This window comes from Chlorocebus sabaeus, chromosome X (genome assembly GCF_047675955.1).
Source record: "Chlorocebus sabaeus isolate Y175 chromosome X, mChlSab1.0.hap1, whole genome shotgun sequence".
NCBI lineage: Eukaryota > Metazoa > Chordata > Mammalia > Primates > Cercopithecidae > Chlorocebus > Chlorocebus sabaeus.
Window position 1 is genome coordinate 10169026 of NC_132933.1, and position 26838 is coordinate 10195863.

The 26838-nt window shown below is 40.0% G+C and overlaps 1 long non-coding RNA gene across 1 annotated transcript in view; it reads left to right on the plus strand.

Moving 5' to 3' along the window:
* LOC140710730 (uncharacterized) overlaps positions 1 to 26634 on the plus strand; it is a 40966-nt gene extending 14332 nt beyond the window's left edge. Inside the window, exon 3 of the long non-coding RNA XR_012091831.1 lies at positions 26406 to 26634. This is a non-coding gene — a long non-coding RNA (uncharacterized lncRNA). The remainder of the gene's footprint in view (positions 1 to 26405) is intronic.
* The last annotated feature ends 204 nt before the right edge of the window (positions 26635 to 26838 follow it).

Consider the following 26838-nt stretch of genomic DNA (forward strand, 5'->3'; position numbering starts at 1 on the left):
CAAATTTTATATTATCCATTCAACACACATTTATGACAGGCCAGGCCTTGTGCTGTGGGTTGGAATACAAAGTTCAATAATATGTATTCCCTGGCTCAACAAACTTGCAGTCTAATGGGGAAGTAAGACACAACCAGATGGCTGTAAGATGGGGTGAATCCTGAGAGATATCTGGAGCTGGGTTAGTTCCAGCAGGAGTGTTCCTCTGTGGCTGAGGTCCCCAGATGAGGACCATCACAAAACCATCCAGATGGGAGCCATAGGTTAAAGTAGTGGTAGTTAACGGGACCGGCTTTGGCATAAGCCAGATCAGTACGAAGGCTCTGTTCTAGGAAGTAGAAGCTATGAGGCCTTGGGCAAGTAATTAAACGTTCGAAGCATCTATTTCTGGAACTACTGAAGACTTTCATGCAGAGGAAGGATATACTCATATATCTGCTTTAGGGAGATTTCTTGAGCATCTGCATGGAGAGTAGAGGGTTGGAGGAGGCAAGCCTGGAGGCAGGAACAGAGAAGAGAGACCCGAGCTCTGTTGAGGAAATCAATCCCTCCAAATGCAAGCTCTTTTATATGCATTGCCCAGCATCTGGCACTGCTGGTGCTGACAATGATTCACCATATACAGTACTTACTTCAGGTTTGGCAAGTATCCAGGGACAAGCGAGGAAATCTATTCCTCCTCTCTGCCCAGCACACAGAGCCCATTCAGTGTCAGTTCTTTAGACTACGGCTGGGCTTCTTGCCCTCCAATCCCCGAGCTCCACCAGCCCTCGGGAAACGACAGGCCCTGGGAATCAGAGAGACAGTGCCCTTCCTCATCACGCTCAGCTGCCCTACTGTCTAGGAGATCATGAATTGTCCTGGAGGCAGCGCTGCTTTTAGTGCATTTGCTAGAAGGGTCTCCTGGATGTAAACTCTGTCTGGCCCAGGCCCCCAACAGGATGTGGGCAGCCTGCATCTCCGCTGGACTGGAGTCAAAATGCCAAAGCACAGCACCTTCGAGCTCCATGCCTCCAGAAAGGCTTGTCCCTGCGCGCTGGGATGGTGCTTGTTTGCTAGGTAGATTTTAAAGCAGTTTGCATTTTTTTTCCATAGCACTTTTACTGCTCCGTCTTTGGAGTTGCTCTTCAATAACAGTAACAACCAAAATAAGGCCTATGCCTTTTTGTCTATTGAGGCCATTGAGGAATGCTTCCATAAAGAAACCTGTTTAACTTTTCTTAAACCAGCTTCTTCAATGTATTTGGCATTGAACTCTTTTCCCATACCTCTGATAATAGCTCTATTGAAATGACTTGAATAAATGCTGTAGTAATTAATCTAGGAGGGGTAGGAGGGATTCAGAAAGTGTGGCGTGAGGTGTGATGGAGAAGGCCTGGTTTGGGGTCAGCTTTGTACATTACCATCCATGTGACTGGACAAGTTAGTTAACTGTCTAAGCCTCTGTTTTCTTTTCTGTAAAACTGAGATAACACTCAGCCAGACACGGTGGCTCACGCCTGTAATCCCAGCGCCTTGGGAGGCCGAGGCAGGCGGATCACCTGAGGTCAGGAGTTCGAGACCAGCCTGGCTGACATGGTAAAACCCCGTTTCTGCTAAAAATACACAAAATTAGGTGGGCGTGGTGGTGCACACCTGTAGTCCCAGCTACTCAGGAGGCTGAGGCAGGAGAATCACTTGAACCCGGGAGGCGGAGGTTGCAGTGAGCCGAGATCTCACCATTGCATTCCAGCTTGGGCAACAAGCATGAAACTCCATCTCAAAAGAAAACAAACAAACAGACAAAAAACTAAGATAACACTCAATTTGAGGATTGTCATGAGGAATATCTGAGATATACGACATAGATCTTCTGGTGTATAACAAATAATTGGTAGTTATTATTCTGCAGTATGGGCAAGCATGAATCTGGGCTCCCAGGAATTACTTCTTCTAGTACAATTGTATTCACTCATTAAGGTTTTAGCTGCAAAACCTGCAATTGACCCAAATATGATCTATTTGCAACAGAACAACAGTAGGTTTATTTCAGGAGTTAGGGTAGAGGCAGAATATGGAATGGGGCTAAGTGGAAACTTGAATCTGTGCTTTCTAATAATGAACAATGCAGGCATACCTTCTAGAAAAGATCCCTAGTCTTCAAGTCTGGGATATTAATAATTAACAAATTTTGTCTGTTCATTGTTATTTCTGTTTCACTACTTACATAGGACAATAAGGCACTGGACATAAGCTATGAAGACATTTTGAATAAGGAAAGCAGTGTGATCTGGGGGGTCCTTTACATGCCTAAAAACTTTTACCCACCTGCTGGCTGTTGCTAGAAATGACATATCACAAAGCTCGTTTTTCCATAGTTAGCTATAAAACTGCTGCATAGATGACGGATGGATGAATGGATGCACGGATGGATGGATGGCTAGATTCTGCACAAAGTTCCAGTGCTGTTACCTTGATAAATTGTCCCTTCACAGACAACATTCCTTTTCTTGTGCGAAGATACCTATTTTGTAGCCTCCAACTCGTCTCTTTCCCCAGCTACAGGTCCCCAGTTTCTGCTGCTGTTGCCTACATGTCAGTCTCAGTCTCCCAGTCCTCTGACACTCTGACTGCCTCACCGTTTTAAGCAGGTTCTTTATCCACAAATATCTCCGCTAGGGAAAGTCTAATTCACAGCTCATACTTTTCATCAGAGCTGTCAAATACATGCCATAGACACTGGACTCTCAGACACTCCTATTCCACCAGCCCTTGCCATTCTTTTGGAGTTCAGAGGTTAAAGGACAGGAAAGCTCCTAGTTCTGTGAGTGGGAGGGGAGTTAAGAGTGGGAACAAACGTCAGCAGATGACACTCCCTGACATCGCTTCCCCTTTCTCAGAAGTGGTGTTTTGTTGGTTGCTTTCGCACAGCTGAACTTGTCATAATGGAGCTCTGTTCTCCCAGGGCTTGTTAATTGCAGCATCGCTGGGTTAAAGAAAAAAAAAAAAAAGCAAGCCTTCAAGAATGTAGGGAATCTTGTCTTAATTCATTCTGATACCTAGTCCCTTACTGCAGTGTCAGTTTTCAATCTTATTTTTGATATACCAAAAATTATCAATTCAACGTCATACTGACATACTCAGATTTCCAATATTTAAATAAACCTTTATGCTAATTAAGTGTAAATTACATTAGCTGTATCGGGTTACAGCACTGCGTATCATCCAACAGTTACATAATCTTTTGAATTCTGTCAAAACAGCGTTAGCTTTTTTTTCTTTTTTCAGGGGAATCTCTGTTAATATCTTGTGAATATCTAGGCCCCTCAGTGAAATTTTTTGACAACTAATTTTCTAGAGAAGCAAATACCAGTTATACTTGGAGTTGGCTTTGATCCTTTGATCTGGTGATGATGTGGGTGTGACAGTGGGGGAGGAAAAAGACTGAGTATAGTTCACTTGATGATTTATATAGCTCCTTTCACAGGATTAGAGTGAGAATCCTAAAGAAAACAGTATTGTTTGAAGCCATAATAATTAGGAGGTTTCTTTTTAGCTGGACTAAATTCCAAAGCTATCCCAGTGGCTTGGAAGTCAGAGAGTCCATTTCATTCTGTGCTTAAGAAGCATTCCTCTGAAGGAGTCCTACTGATTCTGGGGATTAAGGAAGAACTTCCTGGTGGTAATTAATTAATTGCATGTAACACTTTAATTTAAAATGAGTCTCTCCAGTTTCAGAATAAATAAAATCCTCTAAACTGTGAAAGTAAAATTAAATGCTGATGGCCATATTGCCAACCCTGTCTGTGCATACAAGTGGATTTCTTTAGGACTCTCAGTACCAGCGCTGCCAGGACCATGGCCTGTACACTTAAGAGAATTCAGCTAAGTCCAAGAACAGACACTGATCTTTTAAACCAGGCTTTAATGCTCACCATGTGGATTGCCAGGGTTCCAGTTAGGGGAGGGATGGAGCTTGGCAGATCCATTACCAACAGCAGGACTCAGCCCATGTTGTCCTCTTCTAAACCAAAGACAGGCCAGCAGCATTTGCTTCTTTATCAGGTGAATTCTCTCAAGGACCTCAGGGTCTCTGTGGGGAGCAGAAGTCACTACAGGGTAGCAGACAGAGCATTTTCATGCTATGAATCTTAACCATTTGGTATGCAAGCTCATTTGTGCATTCTTATTATTCCTGTGAACTAAATGCTTCCAGAAAGCGAAGTTCCCCTTGTCTATTTCTAGGCCCGCACAAGTGCTGCTTACAAGGGGGAGGGGTCCTCCATCTACTAACTCCTAACCATGCTGCAGCTCTGAGGCCTTTCCTGAGCCTACCAGACAGAATACAAAATTTCATTGGAATTTACTCACCTTTAAGAGGTGTCAAGAACAAGCACCTTGCTCTATTTTTCTGGCCCCAATCTCGGTCCATTTGCAGACTTTTATCTGGGCTTTTGGTCTGTGGTAGATGAGGACATGCCAGTTCTGCTTCTAGACTGTGCTATAAGCCCTCGTATCTTACAACATTGCCTGCACCCACAGAAGTATTGTAAAAGTCTCCATAGCAGGGTACTGGTTAACTAAAGAAAGTACTTGAAGCTTTTCTGTCCTTTCTCCAGTGACTGCTTCCCCAAGGTTTCAGACTCTCTGATAATGCCATCATAGTTGTCCTTTCTTTCTTTTCCTGCTTGGGCTTGATTCTTGAACTTCAGCCTCTTCTCCATGACTCTCGGAAAATGCCACAGGATGTGGTGAGTGTAGATGCGTCAAGGCTTTAGTCTGCCCAACCACAGCAAGAAGAGGCTGCCCTGAAGCACCCACCGCAGACCTCTGTTATAATATAATACAATTCATGGAAAGAGATTGGATAATTTTTTTGTCCAATCCCTTACCATGGCTCAGTGCTTTCTGATGGTCACTGGATCCTATCACGTACTAAGCGCTACGCCCAACGCTGCACTGACCAGCAATTAGGGTATGGCTCTTTCTTCCTCAGCACACACATGACTCTTGGCTTCTACTCAGCCAGGTAACTCTCATCCAGGCTGGAATTACAGAACGACCTGGTGGTTCTGTAATTGCAAGTGGCTTAGTAGCCCTCGCTCTCAACAGAGCAACTCCTCAAGGGTGGATGAAACCCTTAGTCATGCTGTTCCTCCCTATAATGTCTAGAACATGAAGGCATTTCAATAGTTTCTGAATGAATTGACTCTGTTGTAGCTGTCCATCGTGGCAAAACTCTAGGAGAGAATAAGTAGCCAAGAGGCAGGAGGGGAGAGTCAATGTAAAAGACAGGCTTATGTCTCTGAGAATCTATCTGTGGGAAGAGTGCCTCAAAATGGTCTTTAAACATGCAGCATTATGGATTTGACATTATGAAGCCTTTCCTTAGAAGTTTGCCTTGGTTAGTATCATCGGCTTCATTCAAATGTGGAAACCCCACATAGTCATCCTAAGTAAAAAAAACTCTTGTGAAATTTCTATCTTTGTAAAGACATTGGGTCTGGTTATTAAGTGGTAGGGAAGAGAGAAAGGCATCCTTAGAGGTCAAGTGAGGATTCAGCCTCTTTCTGGGTGTATTATCTCTTCTTCCCCAATAAGACCACCCTCCTTAGTTGCTAGATAGGAGTTGTTTTGACACATGCAGCCTAATAACCTAATAAAGTCAACCAGTATAGTTGTATTTTCTTGTTATTTTTAATGAAACTTTGTTATATGCAGATGGTAGTAAATGTCTTTGGGCTCAGAGCCAAATTTTTGGTCTTGCTTCAGTGGAAATTCATAATGAATGAAGTGCTCAATTATTAGCTGTCCTTCTTAGCTCATCATAGAAAACTTTAAACTGGGGTATCCATAGTCATCTGATAAAAGAACCTTTTATCGAGCAGCTTATGCTGTGGAAACAACAAAAAAAAAATCTAAAGTCTAAATGACTTATAATAGCCAAGGTTGATCTCTTGCTCACGCCTCACATCTACTGTGGGGTGTCTACACATATCTTTCTTTTTTTTTTTTTTTTTTTTTTTGTTTTTTGAGACGGAGTCTTGTTCTGTCCCCAGGCTAGAGTACAATGGCATGATCTCTGATGATCACTGCAATCTCCGCCTCCTGGGTTCAAGTGATTCTCCTGCCTCAGCCTCCCAGGTAGCTGGGACTACAGGCACATGCCACCAGGCCCAGATAATTTTTGTATTTTTAGTAGAGATGGGGTTTCACTGTGTTAGCCAGGATGGTCTCAATCTCTTGACCTTGTGATCCACCCGCCTCTGCCTCCCAAAGTGCTGGGATTACAGGCCTGAGCCATTGCACCCGGCCCACCCATCTTTCTTACCCGTACTGATGGAACTGTGCCTCACAAGAACATGACTATTCTTGTGGCAGAAGGAAAAGAAAGGCAGTGGCAAACAGTGTACTGCTTTCAAGGCTTCTGTTCGGTTGTGGTACGGATCACTTCTGCTTATTATTTACTGTCCAAACTAAGCTTTGTAGCTATGCCCGGCAGGGCAGGACAGGGATATACAACCCTCTCTATGATGGGCACAAATATTTAAACAATAATATAATCTTCCAGAGGCCTCTTCCTGCAGGTTCCCTCTTGGCACATTTCTTCCAAAAAGGCCCAAGCTAATTTTGCATTTGTATCATGGTATTTTAATTATAAGTGGATCCTCTTGGCACTCAGTCAGTAGTTTCTGGACAAGCTCTAGGGCCTCTTATGTCAGAGAGACTCCCTAACATGTATCAGAAGCCCTCTGGGAATCTGGGGCATAAAAGTCAAGTTGTTTAGAGCTCATTAACAAGGCCTTCTTCTCGCATAGCAGGGCAAAAGAGAACAGAGTTGCCTTCCAAAAGTTTGCTACATCCATATAGTTAGCATGGTCATCAGCAGGCATGACGTATATTTTATACTATAAACATTAATCTTTTTTTTCTTCACCTTTTGTTTTAAATTCTGGGGGTATATGTGCAGGATGGGCAGGTTTATTACATAGGTAAATGCATGCCATGGTGGTTTGCTGCACAGATCAACCCATCACCTAGGTATTAAGCCCAGCATCCATTAGTTGTTCTTCTTGAAGCTCTCCCTTCCTCCACCCTGACAGGTCCCAGTATGTGTTGTACCCCCACTGTGTCCATGTGTTCTCACCATTTAGCTGCTACTTATAAGTGAAAACATTCGGTGTTTGGTTTTCTGTTCCTGCATTAGTTTGCTGACGATAACAGCTTCCAGCATCATCCATGTCCCTGCAAAGGACATGATCTCCTTTCTGTTTATGGCTGCATAGTATTCCATGGTGTATATGTACCACATTTTCTTTATCCAGTCTATCATTGATGGGCGTTTGCGTTGATTCCATGTCTTTGCTATTGTAAATAGTGCTGCAGTGAACATACGTGTGCATTTATCTTTATAATAGAATGATTTACATTCCTTTTGGTATACACCCAGTAGTGGGATAGCTGGGTCAAATGGTATTTCTGCTACTAGATCTTTGAGGAATTGCCATACTGTCTTCCATGATGGTTGAACTAACTTACACTCCCATCACCAGTGTAAAAGCATTCCTTTTCCTCCACAACCTTGCCAGCATCTCTTGTTTCTTGACTTACAATAATTGCCATTTTAACTGGTGTGAGATGGTATCTCATTGTGGGTTTGATTTGCAGTTCTCTAATAATCAGTGGTGTTGAGCTTTTTTTCATGTTTCTTGGCCACATGAATGCCCTCTTTTGAGAATTATCTGTTCATGTCCTTTGCCCAGTTTTTAATGATTTCTTTTTCTTGAAAATTCACTTAAGTTCCTTGTAAACTCTAGATATTAGACCTTTGTGAGATGGATAGATGACAAAAATTTTCTCCATTCTGTAAGTTGTCAGTTCACTCTGATGATAGTTTCTCTTGCTGTGCAGAAGCTCTTTAGTTTAATTAGATTCCATTCATCAATTATTTGCTTTTGTTGCCATTGTTTTTGGTGATTTTGTCATGAAATTTTGGCCCATGACTATGTCCTGAATGGTATTGCCTAGATTTTCTTCTAGGGCTTTTGTAGTTTTGGGTTTTACATTTAAGTCTGTAATCCATCCTGAGTTAATTTTTGTATAAGGTGTAAGGAAGGGGTCCAGTTCCATTTTTCTGCATATAGCTAACCAGTTCTCCCCACACCATTTATTAAATGGACATTAAGCTTTTAAAAAATATTTGTATACTTGCTTTTGCCTTCATCATATGCTATTATCCCATTTTATCACCCTATTTTATGGTCACATAGCATTCTACATTCTCCTTCTTCAACATAATGTTCCTTATAATTACTTTTACAATATTTGTCTCCCTTGATTTATTCATGTGCACCCACCTCTAGGCTAGCCTGGTCTATTCCTAACTATACTCATTCCACACTCTTTGAGAGTCTTGAGATAGGTCTTGAGATAGCATTGCTCATCTCTTTTGATGATGAGCTGGAATGCTGAGTCCCAGCTTTAGGATACGTTTATGGGATCAATTCTATTATGTATTCTCTACACCAGGTTTCTAGTATCCCATTTTACTCTCTTTTATCCTCTTTCTTATTCCTGGGGACTTATAAATTTCCCCCTTTACAGAAGCTGGGCATACAGCCTTCAGACTCATAAAACATGAAGCCAGAGTTTAAGTTCGGGTGGGGTTGGAGAGAGCCTAGAACTTACTTCTGGACTTGCCAGGCCTGGCTCTTCTAGCCAATTAGAGACTGCTCAATATTTCCAGTCTCAGGGATAAGCCTTGTGTGCTAGAGAAAGAATGTCTCTATGCAGGTATGCAGGTGATACTTCTCACCGGCAACCCATGAAGTGTTTGCCTTTTGGAGAATGGGGACTGATCACAGCTAGCCAATTGCATTTCTGGCATGCTAACGAATTTAAAGGTAAACCAGAAAAAATGCCATGATATTTTATATACATTATTTAAAATGATTATTCTACAGCACAATGGGTGTCATGTACTCACTGATCTGTTTTTCTTACCTAACTGTCAAAACTCTAGTTTGAGGATTCGTATCAAACTTACTTTAGTTCACAAAGAAAGGCTGTTGCTATGGGTGTTGGGAAAAAAAGCATCACTGGGTTGCTGATGACAATCCTTTTATATACAAAACCAATATCCACAAAATAGATGAGGACCTAATCAGAGAAAGACTTCATAGAACAATTAACTGATTTCTAGCCCATATATAATACCATCAAATACACACAGGTATCCACATGTGTGTGCACACAGACACACATACACACACACACACACACACACACACACACACAAGAGGGTTACTGCTAATTGGAAGGTGGCTTGTTTGAGCTGGAATTCCTAAAGATGGGGATGGCAGCAAAGAGACCAAATAGCACCTTTCCTTCTGACAAGACAGCAATTTTCTCATCTATAACCTGAGGATAATTATAGCACCTATTTCATAATTATTATTAAGGATGCAATGTGATAATGCATGTACAGTGTTTCACATAGGGCAGAGCACATATGAAGTTGTCAAAAATGTTAACAATTTGCATTGCTATTGTAAAGCTGTTACTCGATTTTTTAATTTTTATTTTACTTTGTTTTATTTATTCATTTATTTGAAACGGAGTTTTGCTCTTTCACCCAGGCTGGAGTGCAGTGGCACGATCTTGGCTCACAGTAACGTCTTCGCCCTAGGTTCAAGCGATTCTGCTGTATCAGCCTCCCGAGTAGCTGGGATTATAGACGCCCACCACCATGCCCGGCTAATTTTTCTATTTTTAGTAGAGACGGGGTTTTACCATGCTGGCCAGGCTGATCTCGAACTCCTGACCTCATGTGATCCACCCGCCCTTGGCCTCCCAAAGTGCTGGGATTACAGGCATGACCCACTGCACCCGGCCCCAAAGAATTGTTAAAAGTGAAGTCAGAGCTATGCTTTATATGCCCAGGTGATGTTCTGGACGCTCCTCAGTTGAGTGTGCAATTAGCATTGATTATGCAGAACTTGGATTGGATCCCTTAACCCAGTTCTAGGTTCCTTCCTCGGGCCACTGTGTACACCCATCATTGAGCTAACTTCCCAGGGCTCCCACTACTGCCTGCAGCCCAGAAAGGCAATGGAGTAAAGTTAAACCCATTAAACTCCTATATAGCCCAAATTCTATTTTAATAGCATCCCCTATTTGTTGAGTGCACTTCCATGTACCTTGAATCATTTCTGGTTGCTAACATACATGACCTTATTTAATTCACAGAACAACTCTGAAGGTAGGCACTGCCATTGGCACAATTTCACAGTATAAGAAAGTGAATCCCAGAAAGGCTAAGCACTTGCCTAGTGCAACCCAGTAAACTATGAAGTGGCAGGTCTGACAATCTAACTTAAGCTTGTCTGGGATCAAAGCGTGAGGTCTAACATCCCAGACATGAGACTATTGTAATATTAGCCATAACTGCACAAAATACCTTTTTATTTCTCATTTTTATATTTCCCTAGGGATCTTATATCTATTATGACCTCAAATAAAAGGCGGAAAATCTCTTTTAAAACTAAAATGATTATAAGTAACTTTTCCTTACATGCTTAAAGATTTATTAAGGCACTTTTATTAAAATTTCATGTTTAGGATTAAACTGTTCAATTTATAGTACTTGATAAATTAGTTTGATACACTTAGCCACATCTTCTTTAGCATCTACTAAAACTAAAATTTTAGTTTAAGAGCAGAGAATGGCCGGGTGTGGTGACTCACGCCTGTAATCCCAGCACTTTGGGAGGCTGAGGCAGGTGGATCACAAGGTCAGGAGATCGAGACAATCCTGGCCAACATGGTGAAACCCCGTCTCTACTAAAAACACAAAAATTAGCTGGGCATGGTGGCACGTGTGCCTGTAGTCCCAGCTACTCGGGAGGCTAAGGCAGGAGAACCACTCGAACCCAGGAGGTGGAGGTTGCAGTAAGCTAAGATTGCACCACTGCACTCCAGCCTGGTGACAGAGCAAGACTCCCTCTAAAAAAAATAAATAAATACGCAGAGAACACAGACAAAAATGAGACTTCAAAATAAAATGACTCCATCCAGAGATCTGTATATAGTGCTAAGATTTCTGAATGTCTCAACAATTTGATTCCTATTGCATAGATATTAGCTTGAACTTAAAATATCTATAAACTCAACTTGAATCATACATTTAATGATTTTTTTTATGGCTGGCTGAATTGGAGTCTTCTCCTCTTCACCATAGCCTTGGTTTCACTGACACTGACATGACACTAATTGTGAGGCTAGGTTTGAGTTCATCTTGGTAATTTGTACGTACATGTGACTGCTGAGGTGGTATTAGCGATGTACCCACATATTAGATCTAGCAATTTGGGAAGAAAGCCTCGCAGAGCTAAACTACTAAGGAGTTTTGGGTTAGATTATGCTGAATATGTTTCCTGGCCTGGCTACATACTAGCTGTGTGATTCTAAAGATATAATTTAATCTTAGTGATCTTTCACTTCCTCACCTGTAAAACAGAGCTGATGATACTTCCTTCCCACTTTCATTAAACATAGGAAAAATTGCTGATTCCACTGATTCCAAACAACCCTGAGGTCTTTTATAACAATAGACATGAAAATAAAGTAGACCATTTCCAATGCATTGTATAGAAAGGACTTTTCAAGAAAGTGTAAACATATATATATGTGTGAATGTATATACATGTAAACACACACATACATACATACGTACAGTGAGTCCTTAGTTAACGTCATCCATAGGTTCTTGGAAACTACTTCTTAAAGCAAAATGCCAGGCTGTATAATGAAACCAATTTTGTCATAGGCTGATATAAACAAGAGTTACTGTCCTATGGCATTTAGTATATAGTTTTGCTTGACATCAATTTCCAAGAACCTGTTGACAACATTAGTGAGTACTTAATGTATATACACACTTGCACAAATATAGATACATATATACTTGTACTTGTACATTGGGACACTTATTCATTAATTCATTGTTAAGGTACATATGAAGGGGGGGTAACTAAAATTGATCTACTATAATGGCTGAAATGAGATTCTTAGCTTTTTCATGCCGCTGCTCAATAAACAAATGACTCTCCATTATTTACAATTACGTTAGAACTTCTGTTTACTAAACGGTTATTTTTATGTTAAATTTTTGTGTTAGGTTTTGGCACTTTAACATAAATGATCTTATTCAAGTCTCATAACAACCCTGGAATATAGGTAGTATTACTGTCATTTTTAAAAGTGGCTTTGAGATAAACAATAAGCAGTACATTTTTAAGTGTGCACTCTGGTAAGTTTTAACATATGTATATTCCCAGGAAACTATGAGTACAATCAAGTCAATACGCATAACCATCACCCACAGAAGTTTCCTTATACCCCTTTGTAATCACTCGTCCATCCTCCCTTGCCATTGCTCTATTTCAGGCAACCACTGATACTGATCTCCCTTTTGCCACTACAGATTAGTTTACATTTTCTAGAGTTTTACACAAATTAAATACTGTAATATGTGGTATTATGTGGTAATATGTGTCTAGCATTTTTCACTTAGCATAATGTTTTCAAGATTCTTCCATGTTGTAGCATGTATTGTTACCTTGTTTCTTTTCATTCCAGAAAAGTTCTACTGTATAAATGTTGATGGATATTTGAGTTGTTTCCACTTTTTGGCTATCATAAATAATGTTCTTATTGTTGCAGGACTTTTCCTTAGTTCAGCTAAAGATAGAGTTCTTTGTCCCATAGCCATGAAAATTCAGCCTTGCAGACAAATTGAATGGCGAGTAAGACAGGATTTCATTGGGTGAAAAGGAAGAAAATGGGGAAACAGGGACTCTCCCAAGGCCAGAGTCCCTGCTAGAGCACTTCCTGCCTGCAGCTTGAATCCCAGGTTCCACACAGGAAGAGGAGGGGCCAGGCTCCTCCCTGCTGCAAACTTCCTGGACTTCCTGAGGCCCCATCTCAGTGGGCAGGCTGGTTGGAGTTTCTTCAGGGATCCCCTCCCACCTGGCTTCTCATCGCCCCCTCTAAGGAAGTACATCTAACTGCCATTAGAATAAGGAAACCTTGCATCTGACCTGCATTTCACCAATAATCTTTATGGCTGCTTTTATTTCTCAAAAACTAAAGTCATGTAAACTGAAAGGTACCACGGCTTTTACTTCCCTTAAAAAAAAAAAAAGCTTGATCCAAGTGCTTTTCTTTCTTTAGGCCAAATTAATTAGAGCTCTTTCAACAGACATTACACACAGTACACACACAGGCAGAAGAAAACCCAGTCTCCGGATAGGTCCCTTTAAGAGACAGGGCTAGGAAAACGCAGATATCAAACCTGAGAGGGCTCCTCCCCTCAGGCAGGGTTGCTAAACAAAGCCTTGCCAAGTGGTTACTGGGCCTTGCCCCCAGGATGTAAAGCAAGATAGGGGCTTGCAGCACAAACCATACAGATATGCAAAGCACACCAGATTGGCCACCACCCAAGATTAGCCCCACAAATCCTTTTTCACAACCAAAACTTTACAAAGAGTACAAGCAATGACAGTTGGGGGGCCTGGCCCAGTAAAAACGTCTTCTAAAAGGAAAAAAAAAAGAAAAAGAAAAACTTTTAAGGTTGACTGACATGGTGGAGAAGAGGGAAGAAAAGAAACAGTTTAAAAATGCCTGGGGAAGAATCTCTTATTCTTAGGCAACTGCTTCCTCCACCAGGGAGAAAAGTCTAAGCTTAATTACTGTTGGCTGGAGTAAAACTCCTTGGCTGGGGAAGGGGAAGGCTGTGGCAGCTTGTGGCTGGGAACCAGCCGGCCAGCTGTGTGGGATCCTTGGGCCATGCATCCCAGCCCCAGCACAGAGGAGGGAGCAGCTGGGCACTAGTGGGTGGTGTCAAGTCCAAATTTCTTAGAGTATATCTTTTCAAAAATCTAATTAAGGTAATAGTGAGCTCCCTTAGGATAGGTATGTTTCTCAGATTTAGTTTGGGTAGACTCGTAGTCAGACTGCTTGATTCCTATGCCAGCTCCACCCCTTACTGATTGTATAACACTAAGCAAGATTCCTAACCTTTCTCTTCTTCAATTTCTCACTTCTAAAAATGGGGATAATAATAATGATAGCTACCTCATGGGATTGCTTGGTGATTAAATAAATTAATAGTTATAAGACCATTTGCCCAATTCCTAGAATATACAAAGAGTTCAATAAAGACTAGTTATTATCATTAATACTACTGTTGCTACAATTTGCACCCAGTGCAGAGCTGGGTTCTTGACAGATGTGAAATCAACCGTCCTTAGTAATCAAACCAATAGGTTGCTCTAGTTCCAGGAGGAATACTTGATTCATGTCTCAAAATAATGTGCCACTGTGTATATAGAAATGAATAAGGAAGGGGCTTTCCTACCTTTGAGACGTTCAGTCTATTGTGGTGGTTCTTAACCTTCTGGAGTTTTGAGCAGTAGATGAAAGTTATGCGCCATCTGTCTAGGAAAGTTCCCATGCACAAAGAACTTTGTAACTCATTTCAATGATGGGCTCTCTTCTTGAGAAGGTGTGAGAACCAGCATTTAGTACACATTTCTTCTATGGTGGGCCTACTGCTAGGCACTTTGTACCTAGCTCATTTAGTCCTCATAATAATCTTACAAAGGAAGATCTATCATTTCCAATCATAGAGAAGAAAACTGAAATTCACAGAACGAAGAAATATTTTCAAGGTCATGTAGTAGTGGTGATGCTTGCTCTATTTCCAAAGCCATTTCTCTTCTGTCACCTTTTCCACTACTTATTTTTTAATTATACATTTAAGAACCCTTAAGGGTGAATTTACTTCAAAACTCCTACCAGTTTTCAGTCTACATTCTAGCAATTTAGCATAATTGGAGGAGTCAATGGGCAGACGATTCCAGCTTGCTGTGGTATAAGCCGGTAAGCCATATACTTATGATTCTGTTATTGAAGTTTCTTCTGTTTCCCTTCCTCTTGATCACTCAGAAGGATGTCATTTTAAAGGATGTCAATTTCAACACGGTTCTTGTACCCAACTTGAAACATTAATTATTGACTGGTTGTGAGAAACGTATCCGTTGTATAAATGAGCCTATTCACTTTGATGCCTAAATTGTCTTTTAATCACATGGTACTCAAGTCACTCAACCTGAATACAAGGATGTTTCATAATGTGCTTGTTAATGTCACCTTGCTCCCAGAGCTCCCAAGATGGTGGCAGTCCGCTTCCAAGATGGCGGTGGGCCACTTCCAAGATGGTGGCAAGCCTCCTGTTCTCTGACCTGGGGTTCTTGGCCTCATGGATTCCAAGGAATGGAATCTTGGGCCATGTGGTTAGTGTTATAGTTCTATTAGAAGCCATGGGTCACTGAAGAGAACTGTGGAACCCAGTGACTAGTGTTCAGCTTGATTAGGACGAGCCTGGGCACTTAGCTGTGCAGGAACCATGGCAAGCCTTTAGCCTCATCCGAACAGCAATAGGCGCCTCACTGGATCAGGAGCATAGCAGACACCCTGCCGGATCCTGAGAAATGGAAGTCAGTGGCGGGTCTGTGACTGCAGCAAACACCAGTGGTGGACAGCGAGCGAAAGCTCAGTTCCAACCGTAACAAACATGGACCAAAAGAGAGTGCAGTTGCAAGATTTAATAGAGTGAAGACAGAGCTCCCATACAAAGGGAGGGGACCCAAAAAGGGTAGCCCTTGCTGGCTGGAATGCCTGGGTTTATATCCCGATCATTGTCCCTCCCACTGTGCTCTCAGGCAATAGATGATTGACTATTTCTTTATCTCCTGTTTTTGCCTTGCTCTCAGGCAATAGATGATTGGCTATTTCTTTACCTTCTGTTTTTGCCTAATTTGAGTTTGAGTGAGCTCTCTTTACTATCTGATTGGTTGGATGTGAGCTAAATTGCAAGCCCGTGTTTAAAGGCAGAAGCAGTCACCTTCCCAGCTAGGCTTAGGGATTCTTAGTTGGCCTAGGAAATCCAGCTAGTCCTGTCTCTCATTAATACAAGTTGCAGGGTGTAAAGAGTGTTTTGCAATTTCCAACCCCCCAATTTGCTAAGAATTGAAGTTATAACAGCTTTTAAGGTAGAAGACTTACCATACTACTTTCCCGAGTGGACTTTAAGTCTTGCTGGGGAATACACCTTAGTTCCGGAAGCCCAGGATTAGTTTTGGTGTTGAAGACAGGGCAGCACTCTTCAGGCCTGAGAGTGATTTGGGAGCTGTGGGGGACGGGAGCTTTATCGCTGGCAGAATCCTCAGAGGAGACTCCTGTTGTGTCGGGGGCTGGAATCTAGAAAACAAAAAGATACTTTGTCAGTGGCTGTTGTATCTGAAAACTCAGCGGAAAGGCCTGGCAATAACCATGGTGTGGTGATGTGTGAGGTGGGAAAGGAGGGCAAGGTTGGTGGAGATGTACAAAAACCTCTCCAGTCCTCCTGCTCACTCCTACTTCCTTGACTCAGACATCGGCTTTCTCTTATTTCAGATGCAAGATCATTTCTTTCCGCCTACTCTAAGGTGCGTGAATTGGCGGAAATAGTTATAAGAGACTGCATATGCTTTTATTGGCTAATTATATTAAGGACAAGAGAAAATGCTTTCTGGGCTTCATCTCACTGTGTATTTAATTCTCCTTTTCAATGTGCCACAGGGATCCCATTTTCAGGACCAGTCATCCTCCTTCTTCACACATAGAAAGTAAAAGGGGTAATTATCCCCCAGGAACTCTTTAATTGTACCAATTAACCTGACCACGTTTTGCAATCAAAGCCAAGCAGAGAAGAGGATTTAAAGTGATCAAACACCATTTTATGGACTGGAGATAAGTAATAGGTGAGGCAAGGCGTTTACTATAAAGGATGGACTCTGAAATCACATAGGCTTGCACTAAGGGAATTTTCTACCGCTGTTACCGAGAAGAAACATGACATTGTAGGACCATTTAATTCCACCATCACTGCACCTCTCTGTAATAATATAGCACATAGTCACAATGATCTGTGCTCGTTTCAGCTGTCTGTCAAAACATTCTGTAAATTACTGTTTAACGGCTTTCTCAGGTGGGCAGAAAGGCAGGTCTGAGTTTGAGCCCTTCTTCCAACACTACAGTGCACGACATATACCACTGGACAAGTAACTAAACTTTTCTGCACCTCACTACCCTTAGCTGTGTGTCAAGCACTTAACAAACATCATCTCATTCAATCGTCCCAATTCTAGGAGATGGATGTTTTCCCACATTTGTAGATACTAGAGGCTCAGTGAAATCAAGTTTACATTGTAGCTTGCTGGTGAGTCACAGAGTTCATTTATTCTTTTCTTTCATTCCTTTTTTAACCCCCCTAACAGATACTGAGGTTCTCTTATGTTCCAGGCATTCGGCTAAATATTAAAGGCATAGTGGTGAACCTGATGGATATAGTCTATCTTCCCATGGAGCTTAAATAGAACTCAGCTCTGATTGCAGAGCCCATGTCCTATTAATGCTGCCATATAATTCTGCCTTCCTCATGATGTTGTTTGGCTCAAACGAATGAATGGATGCAGAAGTGTTATAGTCTTTAAGGGAGTTACATTACATCTGTGATGGATACGCACACACGTATATTTTACTACAGACTTTTAGAGCCTTTATAAACTTGCTAAAATATCATTTAGACTTGTCTAAAGTAACTATATAACTAAAAATTGGTTCATCTGGGTCAAAATCAGCTTTTTGTCATTATAAAATGTTATAGAAAGTGTATAGGCAAATCTACAGATTCAGAAAGTAGATTAGTTGGTTGCCTGGGGTTAGCGATGGGAACAAGGAGTTACTATAAATGGGCATGAGTTTCTTTTTGGAGAATGGAATTGTTCTATAGTTGGATTGTGGTGATAGTTGCACAGCTCTGAAAATGTACTAAAAGTTGTTGAATTGGACACATAAAATGAATACATTTTAGTGTATATGAATTATATCACAAATAAAGATGTTACAACAAAAACACAAAGTAAATTAGGCCTATGATTTAGTCCTGATGAGAAAATGTAGTGAGTTCAAGTATTTCTGGGCTTATTAAGAAAGAGACAGGATCATGAGAGGCACACAAGCTTTGTTGGGCAGCATATGGATAAGATTGCATGGGACATGGGACATGGGACGGGAAGTCACTCCCAGCAGGAGACCTTCCAGAGATAAAGTCATGGGCCACCACTCTGTAGAGGAATCAGTCAAGGGACACTCTGGGGGAGAGGCAAGTTGAAGAAGGGGGGGTTATATACTCGGTGATGTTGCTCAGCAGCACTGTAGTCTCTGAATCAAAGAGCTCTGAAGAAGAGCAGTGGTTTGGGATCTTTATAGCTACAATATTTGTCTTACCTTTGGCTAGCAGACATTGGGTGAAATTTTACGAGGATATGTAGAGTAAATAGGCTCTAAATGGTTAAAAATATGTATATGTTGGGCTATATTTAAAGCAATTTAAAGGTGTGTAAGAAACAGCATGGGACTATTTTCAGCACATACACGGGAGCCATCTCTGCCTTATTTAAACAACAGGAAAATATCATGAATTTGCCATATCACTTAGCTCACAGTAAGTGGTCAATCTCAAAATTGCAGTGGTTAAAGGCATCAGATCTGAAGTCAGCCCAGATGGGTCATATACTAGTTATTTAACGATAATAAGCTACTTTGCATGTCTCACTTGCCTTATCTATAAAACAAGAAAATGTGAATCTTTATATGACAAGGCTGTGAAGACTGTATCTATTAGCACATATAAAATAAGACATTTATTGCCATGTCCTGCATGTAGGAAACACTCAACAGTTAGCAGCTCCTATTATTATTCCAGAAACTTAAATAGCAGCCAGTTTAACAAAACTCAGAAAGAGCAGTAGTTTTGATTAATAAAATGTCTACACTATTTCTAGTCAGTAGAATTGTTTAATCAGCATTGCTGTCAAAATAGCTGTCTCCGTAGAAATGCCAACATCTCGCCATCAGCAGAGTATGCGAAGTGCATTGGCACCAATCCATTCCCATATTCTCCCTGGGAACCATCGCACAAACACCCAGGGGTGTGTGACCCAGGCAGGCTGTTTCACTGATCTAATCATTAGACTCTGTATCTGGTGATAGAATCTGCCTCATTGGATCACTTTGAGGGTGATAAACTAACACATGCAAAAGGTCCCAGTTCACTTACTATTATTAGGAAATTCAGGCTCAGAGACATTAAATAGCATATTCAAGATCACATGGATAGTAAAAACTAGAACTAAGATTCTTTTTTTTTTTTTTGACAGAATCTCGCTGTGTTGCCCAGGCTGGAGTGTAATGTGCAATCTTGGCTCAATGCAACCTCTGCCTCCCGGGTTCAAGCGATTCTCCTGCCTCAGCCTCCCAAGTAGCTGGGACTACAGGCGCCCGCCACCACACCCGGCTAATTGTTTTTTGTATTTTTAAGAGACAAGGTTTCACTATGTTGGCCAGGCTGATCTTGAACTGCTGACCTCGTGATCCGCCTGCCTCAGCCTCCCAAAGTGCAGGGATTACAGGCGTGAGCCACCGTGCCCAGCCTAGAACTAAGTTTTGAGTACAGTTTCCCTGATTCTAGAACTTGTATTTATGTGTTCATAAACATTATGCTCCACAACTTACAGTGTGTGGACCTGGAAGCAAGTATAACCTCTCTTATCCTTGATATTTTCATTTTTAAAATATAGGAGTTAAGAGTACCTCTGCATAGGACTGTTAAGATAATTAGAGATATATAAAACACTCAGAATAGTGTGTGGCATGTAGGAGATCAACAAATGTCATCAAGTGTTCTATTGATATAGTTATTTTTGCCTAGGACACTTTCACTTTCAAATGTACCTCTTAGAATTAGGTTGCAACTCATGGGAGGAAAATGCAGTGAGGAGGGATTCCAGCCCAGGGTTTACTTGATTCTCCGTTTCAGTAAATATGAGCTCCATTCTTTTGTTACTCAGTTTATAAACCTTGGAGTCATTCTTTACTCCTCCCTTTCTCATATCCCGCTTTCACTCTATCAAGAAATTTGTTTGGCACTGCCTTCAAATTAAGTCCAGAATCTGACTCCTTTCCGTCACCTCCACAACCACCACCCTAGCCCAGACCAAAATAATCTCTCAACTGGTCTACTGCAGCATCCTCTCACCTGCCCTCCAGGCTCCTCTGACTTTGCCCCGTTCAGTCTATCTTCAATACAGCGACCAAAGTGACCCTGTTACAGTCTACATCAGGTCATGTTACTCTTCTGCTCTCCTGCTGTTTTCTGCATTTCTCCCTAGCTAGCTGCATAGATATGCCTCTCAATTTCTGTATTAGTAATCTACTACTGCTGGACAAATTACCACAAAGACAGTGGCTTGAAACAATACCTACTTATTTCACAGCTTTATGGAATACTACGCAGCTATAAAAAGGAATGAGATCAAGCTAGGCACAGTGGCTCACGCCTGTAATCCCAGCACTTTGGGAGTCTGAGGCGGGTGGATCACGAGGTCAGGAGTTCGAGACCAGCCTGGCCAGCATGGTGAAACCCCGCCTCTACTAAAAATACAAAAAATTAGCCAGGTATGGTGGCACATGCCTGTAATCCCAGCTACTTGGGAAGCTGAGGCTTGAACCCGGGAAGCAGAGGTTCCAGTGAGCTGAGATTGCGCCACTGCACTCCAGCCTGGGTAACATGGTGAGACTCTGTCTCAAATAAATAAATAAATAAATAAATAGAATGGGATCATGTTTTTTGCAGGGACATGGATGGAACTGGAAGCCATTATCCTCAGCAAACTAATGCAGGAACAGAAAACGAAACACCATGTGTTCTCACTTATAAGTGGGAGCTGAACAATGAGAACACACGGACACAGGGAGGGAAACAATACACTGAGGCCTGTTGGCTGGTCGGGGGAGGGGGAGGGAGAGCATTAGGAAAAATAGCTAATGCATTCTGGGCTCAATACCTAGGTGATGGGTTGATAGGGGCAGCAAACCACCATGGCACACGTTTACCTATGTAACAAACCTGCACATCCTGCACATGTACCCCAGAAATAAAACTAAAAATAAAAATAAAGTTTACCATCTGCAACCCAGAAGAGGGCCCTCACAAGAACTCAAATATGCTGGCACCCCTATCTCAGACTTTCGATGGCTACAACTGTGATAAATAAATTTTAGTTGTTCAAAAGCCACCCAGTCTATACTACTTTGTTATAGCAGCTCAAACTGACTAAGGTAAGTGTGATTGTTATCACATGATAGCAAGGGTAAAAACTATCAACATGACTTATCACTGTTGACATTGACTCTGATTACTTGGCTGAGCTTGTATTTGTCAGATTTCTCCACTACAAAATTATTCCTTCCCCCACCTTTTTATACTGTACTCTGGAAGGAAGTTAGTATGCACAATCCACACTCAAGGAGTGGGAAGTTATGCGAGATCTCCTTGAGAGCAGAGTGTTCACATGAATTGTTTGGATTGTTTATGTACAGGAGATTTGCCTGTTCTCCCCCATTGATTTAGATTTTAGGTTTTCTACCAAAACTAACTTATTTTTTATTCAGTTGTATATTTATATCACTATGGCCTGATCCATATATATGTATCTGTATCTGTATATTTGGCTGTAGTTAAATGATGCTATATTTTGTTGCTCAAATAATTTTTCTAGGTTTGGTGAACAGGAGTTCTTATATTTGGCTCCTATCCCCATTTGACATGTCCTATCCTTTGTAGGTTTTTATTTCTTTAACATTTTATTACTTTCTGCTACAGGATTCCCCATTCTCTTGTATGTTTTCTGCCCCAGGCCCACAGTCAGTTATTTCTTCAATGAGCCCTGGTTCCTTTTATTAGAGAATGGTATTAGAAGCCAAGGTCTTGGAACTAGGTGTGCTCATTGATGGTGTCATTACTTTGGGGCCGTCTTAGCTAACAGAACAAGGAAATCTAGGTTGAGGATCTGTAATCCAAAAATCCAAAATTCCATATGCTCAAAGATCTGCTACTTTTTGAGTGCCAACATGACACTCAAAGGAAATGCTCATTCGTGCATTTTAGATTTTGGATTTTTAGATTAGCGATGCTCAACTGGTAAGTAAAATGTAGATATTCCAAAATCTGAAAAACTCTAAATGTTGAAACCCTTTGGTCCCAAGCATTTTGCATAAGTGATACTCCGTATGTATATGTGTGTATAGCTATTTCTATATGTAATTATCTATGTATTTATTAAGTTAAACATGAGTTCACACTGATGTTTTCAATTGTAATCTACTACCACATATTCATTTTAGGTCTTCCTCTTGCTTATCTTCATACTCCTACTGCAATACTGAGAAACCTGGCACCCATCATCTGCCATCTATTTATTTAATTGCTCAATTTCAGTATTCATTTATAGTGTTTTCAGAATTGTTAATCCATATCTCTGTTGGAAACAATCTTATCAATTAGAGTACAGTGTTTATGTGTAGTTTAATTTGGCTTTGGTATTCAAGACCACACTCATTTTCAAAGTTAATTAGGTCAACATGCCTACTTCCTCTACTCATTTCAGTGAGGTTATTTCATACGTTTGTAATGCAATGAAATTCTCCTCTCACATTCTGCATTCCATCCTGGGCCACCTGACCACTTACTTTTTTTAAAACTTGCATACATTAAGAATAATTCTTTGTACTGTAAACTTGTATGGATTTTGACAAATGCATAATGTGATGTATCCACCAGTACAGTATTAAATCAAAAGTTCACCTCCCTAAAAATTCCCTATGCTTCATCTGTCTAATCCTCTCTTCCCCAGCTCTGGGTTCTGACAGCAGCTCAACATTTTGTCCTAGAGTTTTCCCCTTTACAGAATGCCATATATTTGGAATTATACAGCACGACGCTTTTTCAGATAGGTTTCTTTAACTTAGCAATAGAGATTTGCGATTCATCCATGTCTTTTTGTGGTTTGATAGCTCATTTTGTAATACTAAATAGTATTCCATTGTATGGATGTACTACAAATGTTTAACCATTCACCTATTGTAGAGCACCTTAGTTGTGTTGACATTTTGGTGACTACAAATAAAGCCATTATAAACACTTGCGTGCAATTTTTGGCATGGGTGTAAGTTTTAAAATTAGCTGGTTGAATACATAGGAGTGTGATTTTTGTGGTAAGTCTATGTTTAGCTTTGTAAGAAACTGCCAGATTTTATCCAACATTGTTAAACCATTTTGCTTTACCAACAGCAATGAGTGAGAGTTCCAGTGGCTTTTTTTTTTTTACTATTAATATTTTGTTTATTTATGCTGATAAGGATGTGATGATGATTATTGTTGCTTTAGTTTACAGTTACCTAATGGAAAATGACATTGAGCATTTTTATATGATTATTTGCTATCTGTATATCTGAGGGTTTGTATTCAGAAGTCTTGCTCATTTTTAAATTAGTTTTTTATCTATCTTATTGAGTTTTAGGAGTTCTTTGTATATTTTGGATTCAAAATGTTTATTAAATGTGTGTTTTGCAAGTACATTCTACCAGTTGTTCCTTGCCTTTCCATTCTCTTAAAAGCAGCTTTTGCAAAGAAGAGGTTTTAAGCTTTAATAAAGCTCAACTTACTGTTTTTTTTTTTTTCATGGATTGTCCTTTTTGTGTCGGATATAAAAAGTCAGTGCCAAACCTAAAGTAACCTACATTTTCCCCCTATGTTTTCTTACAGAAATTTAATTGTTTCCATTTTGTATCTATGTGAGCAATACATTATGAATCAATTTTTGGGAAAGCTTCATAGACTGTGTCTAGGTTTGTTTATTTATTTTTCACATATGGGTGTACAATTTATTTAAAGAATATTTTTACTGTTTACTTTCCTTTATTCTTTTGTCAAAGATCAGTTAGCTATATTTGAGTGAGTCCATTCCTGCACTGTTTATTCTGTTCTCTTCATCTATGTGTTCTTTTGGCAATACCACTTTGCCTTGTTTATTGTATCTTTATAGTAAGTCACGAAGTTGGTTAATGTCAGTCTGCCAAGTTGGTTGTTCAAATTCAGTGTTTCTTGTCTTTTCTGGGTCTTTTTCCTTTCCATATAAATTTTAGAATCAGTTTCTCTCTTCCCACAAAATAGCTTGCCATACATTTGATTGATATTGCGTTGAATCTACATAAATCAAGTTGGGAATAACTGGCATATTGACCATATGGAGTCCTGCAATCCAAGGACACAGACTATCTCTCCATGTATTTAGATATTCTTTCATTTCTTTCATCAGACTTTTATAGTTTTCACCATATAGATACGTAATATATTTTGTTAGATTTATACCTAAGTATTTCATTTTTTGATGCTAATGTAAATGATATTGCATTTTAATTTCAAATTCTGTATATTTGGGAGTCATATACAGGAAAACAATATATATTTATATATTAATATTATATCTGTGACTTTCTTATGTTTAGTCATTAGTTGTAGGAGTTTTTGTTGATTTTTGGAATTTTCTACAGGGACAATTATGTTATCTGCAAATTCATTCCCACACTATATACATTTTATTTCTTTTCCTTGTATTATTGCACTCCCTGATACTTCCAGTATGATTTTCAGTAGGAGTGGTGAGAAGGAACATTCCTGCCTTGTTCCCAATCTTCAGGAAATAGTGTCCAATTTCTTACCATTAAGTATAATGTTAACTTTAGGCTTTTATGGTTCTTTATCATGTTAAGGAAAATCTCCTCTGTTTACAGTTTGCCGAGAGTTTTTATGTTGAACGTGTGTTAGATTCTTCTCAAATGCTGCTTAGGTTACAACTGAATGACCATATGGTTTTATTTTTAAGTTTATTGATACAGCGGATCATGTTAATTGATTTCCACATGTTGAACCAATTTTGCGTGCCTGGAATAAATCCCAACTTCTCGTAATATATAATTATTTTTATATAGCATTGGATTCAATCTGATGATTTTTTGAGAATTTTTACATCTATGCTCATGAGAAGTATTTGTCCATGGTTTTTCTTTTTTGCAATATCTTTATATGAATTTGGTATTAGTGAAATGCTGCATAAAATGAATTAGTAATTTTTATCTCTGATTCTATTTTTTCGAAGAAATACTGAACTTTTTTTTTCACTTATTTATTTAGTTAGTTTTTTGCTGAAATGTTTGGTAGATTTCACCAGTGAGAACATCTGGGTCTGGAGCTTTGTTTTTTGGAAGTTTATTAATTATTGACTCAGTTGCTTTTATAGATACAGACCTAGTCAGATTTTCTGTGTCTTCTTTGTGGGTTTTGATAGTTTATGTATTTCAAAGAATTTGTCTATTTCATATGTGTATTAAATGTGTGGGGATGGAATTGTTTGTACTATGATGGGATTAGTAGTAATGATGCCTCTTTCATTTATAATACTAGTAACTTGTTTCTTCTCGCTCTCTTTTTTATTTTGAGACAGAATCTCACTCTGTCACCAGGCTGGAGTGCATTGGCACGATCTCAGCTCACTGCAACCTCCACCTCCCGGGTTCAAGCGATGCTGGTGCCTCAGCCTCCCGAGTAGCTGGGACTATAGGAGCGCACCACCACACCCAGCTAATTTTTTTGTATTTTTAGTAGAGACGGAGTTTTACTATGCTGGCCAGGCTGTACTTGAACTCCTGACCTCAAGTGATCCACCCGCCTCGGCCTCCCAAAGTGTTGGGATTACAGGCGTGAGCCACTGCGCCCAGCTTTTCTCTCACCTTTTATTGGTTAGCCTGGTTACAGTTTTATTTGTTGAATTGATCTTTATAAAGATCCAGCTTTGGGTTTTGTTGATTTTAATGATTGATTTCTGTTTTCTATTTTATTGATTTCTTCTCTAATTTGGGTCATTTCTTTTATTCTGCTTGCTTGAGGCTAAAATTGCTCTTCTTTCTTTACTGATTTTAGATTTCTTATTTTTTAATACATGTATTCAATGCTGCAAGTCTCCCTCTGAGGACAGCTTTCACTGCATCCACTACATTTCATAAAGTTGCAGTTACATTTTCATTTAGTTCAAATAATTTTTAATTTCTCTTGAGACTCCTTCTTTGATGTATATATCATTTAGAAAAATGTTACTTTTCAAATATATGAAGATTTTCCATCTATTTTTCTGGTATTGATATCTGGTTAAATTCCGTTGTTATCTGATAACATATTTTGTACGATTTCTGTTCTTTAGCATTAGTTAAGGTATGTTTTATGGCCTGTGATATAGCCTATAGTGGTTCTTAAATCATTAACCTGACTGAACCTCAATATTAATTTTCTGTTTTTTCTTTCTTTCCTTCCTTCTTTCTTTCTTCTTTCTTTCTTCTTCTTCTTTTTTTTTTTTTTTTTTTGGCAGAGTCTCACTTCATCACCCAGGCTAGAGTGCAGTGGCTCAATCTCAGCTTACAACTTCTGCATCTCGGATTCAACCATTTTTGTGCCTCAGTCTCCCACAGTAGCTGGAATTACAGGTGTGCACCACCACACCCAGTTAATTTTCTTTTCTTGTATTTTAGTAGAGATAGGGTTTAGCCATGTTGGCCAGGCTGCTCTCAAACTCCTGACCTCAAGTGATCCACCCGCCTCGGCCTACCAAATTGCTGGGATTGCAGGCATGAGCCACCGTGCCAGGACCAATATTACTTTTCTTCAGGGCCCATCATTCACCCCCAACAGAACACATTGTAAATGAATAATTATTCCCTTATGTTAATTGAAACACAGATATAAAGAGGTAAGGCCCTGTTTTGGATTCTTGTTTAGGACAGTAAACGTACACTAATTGGCCT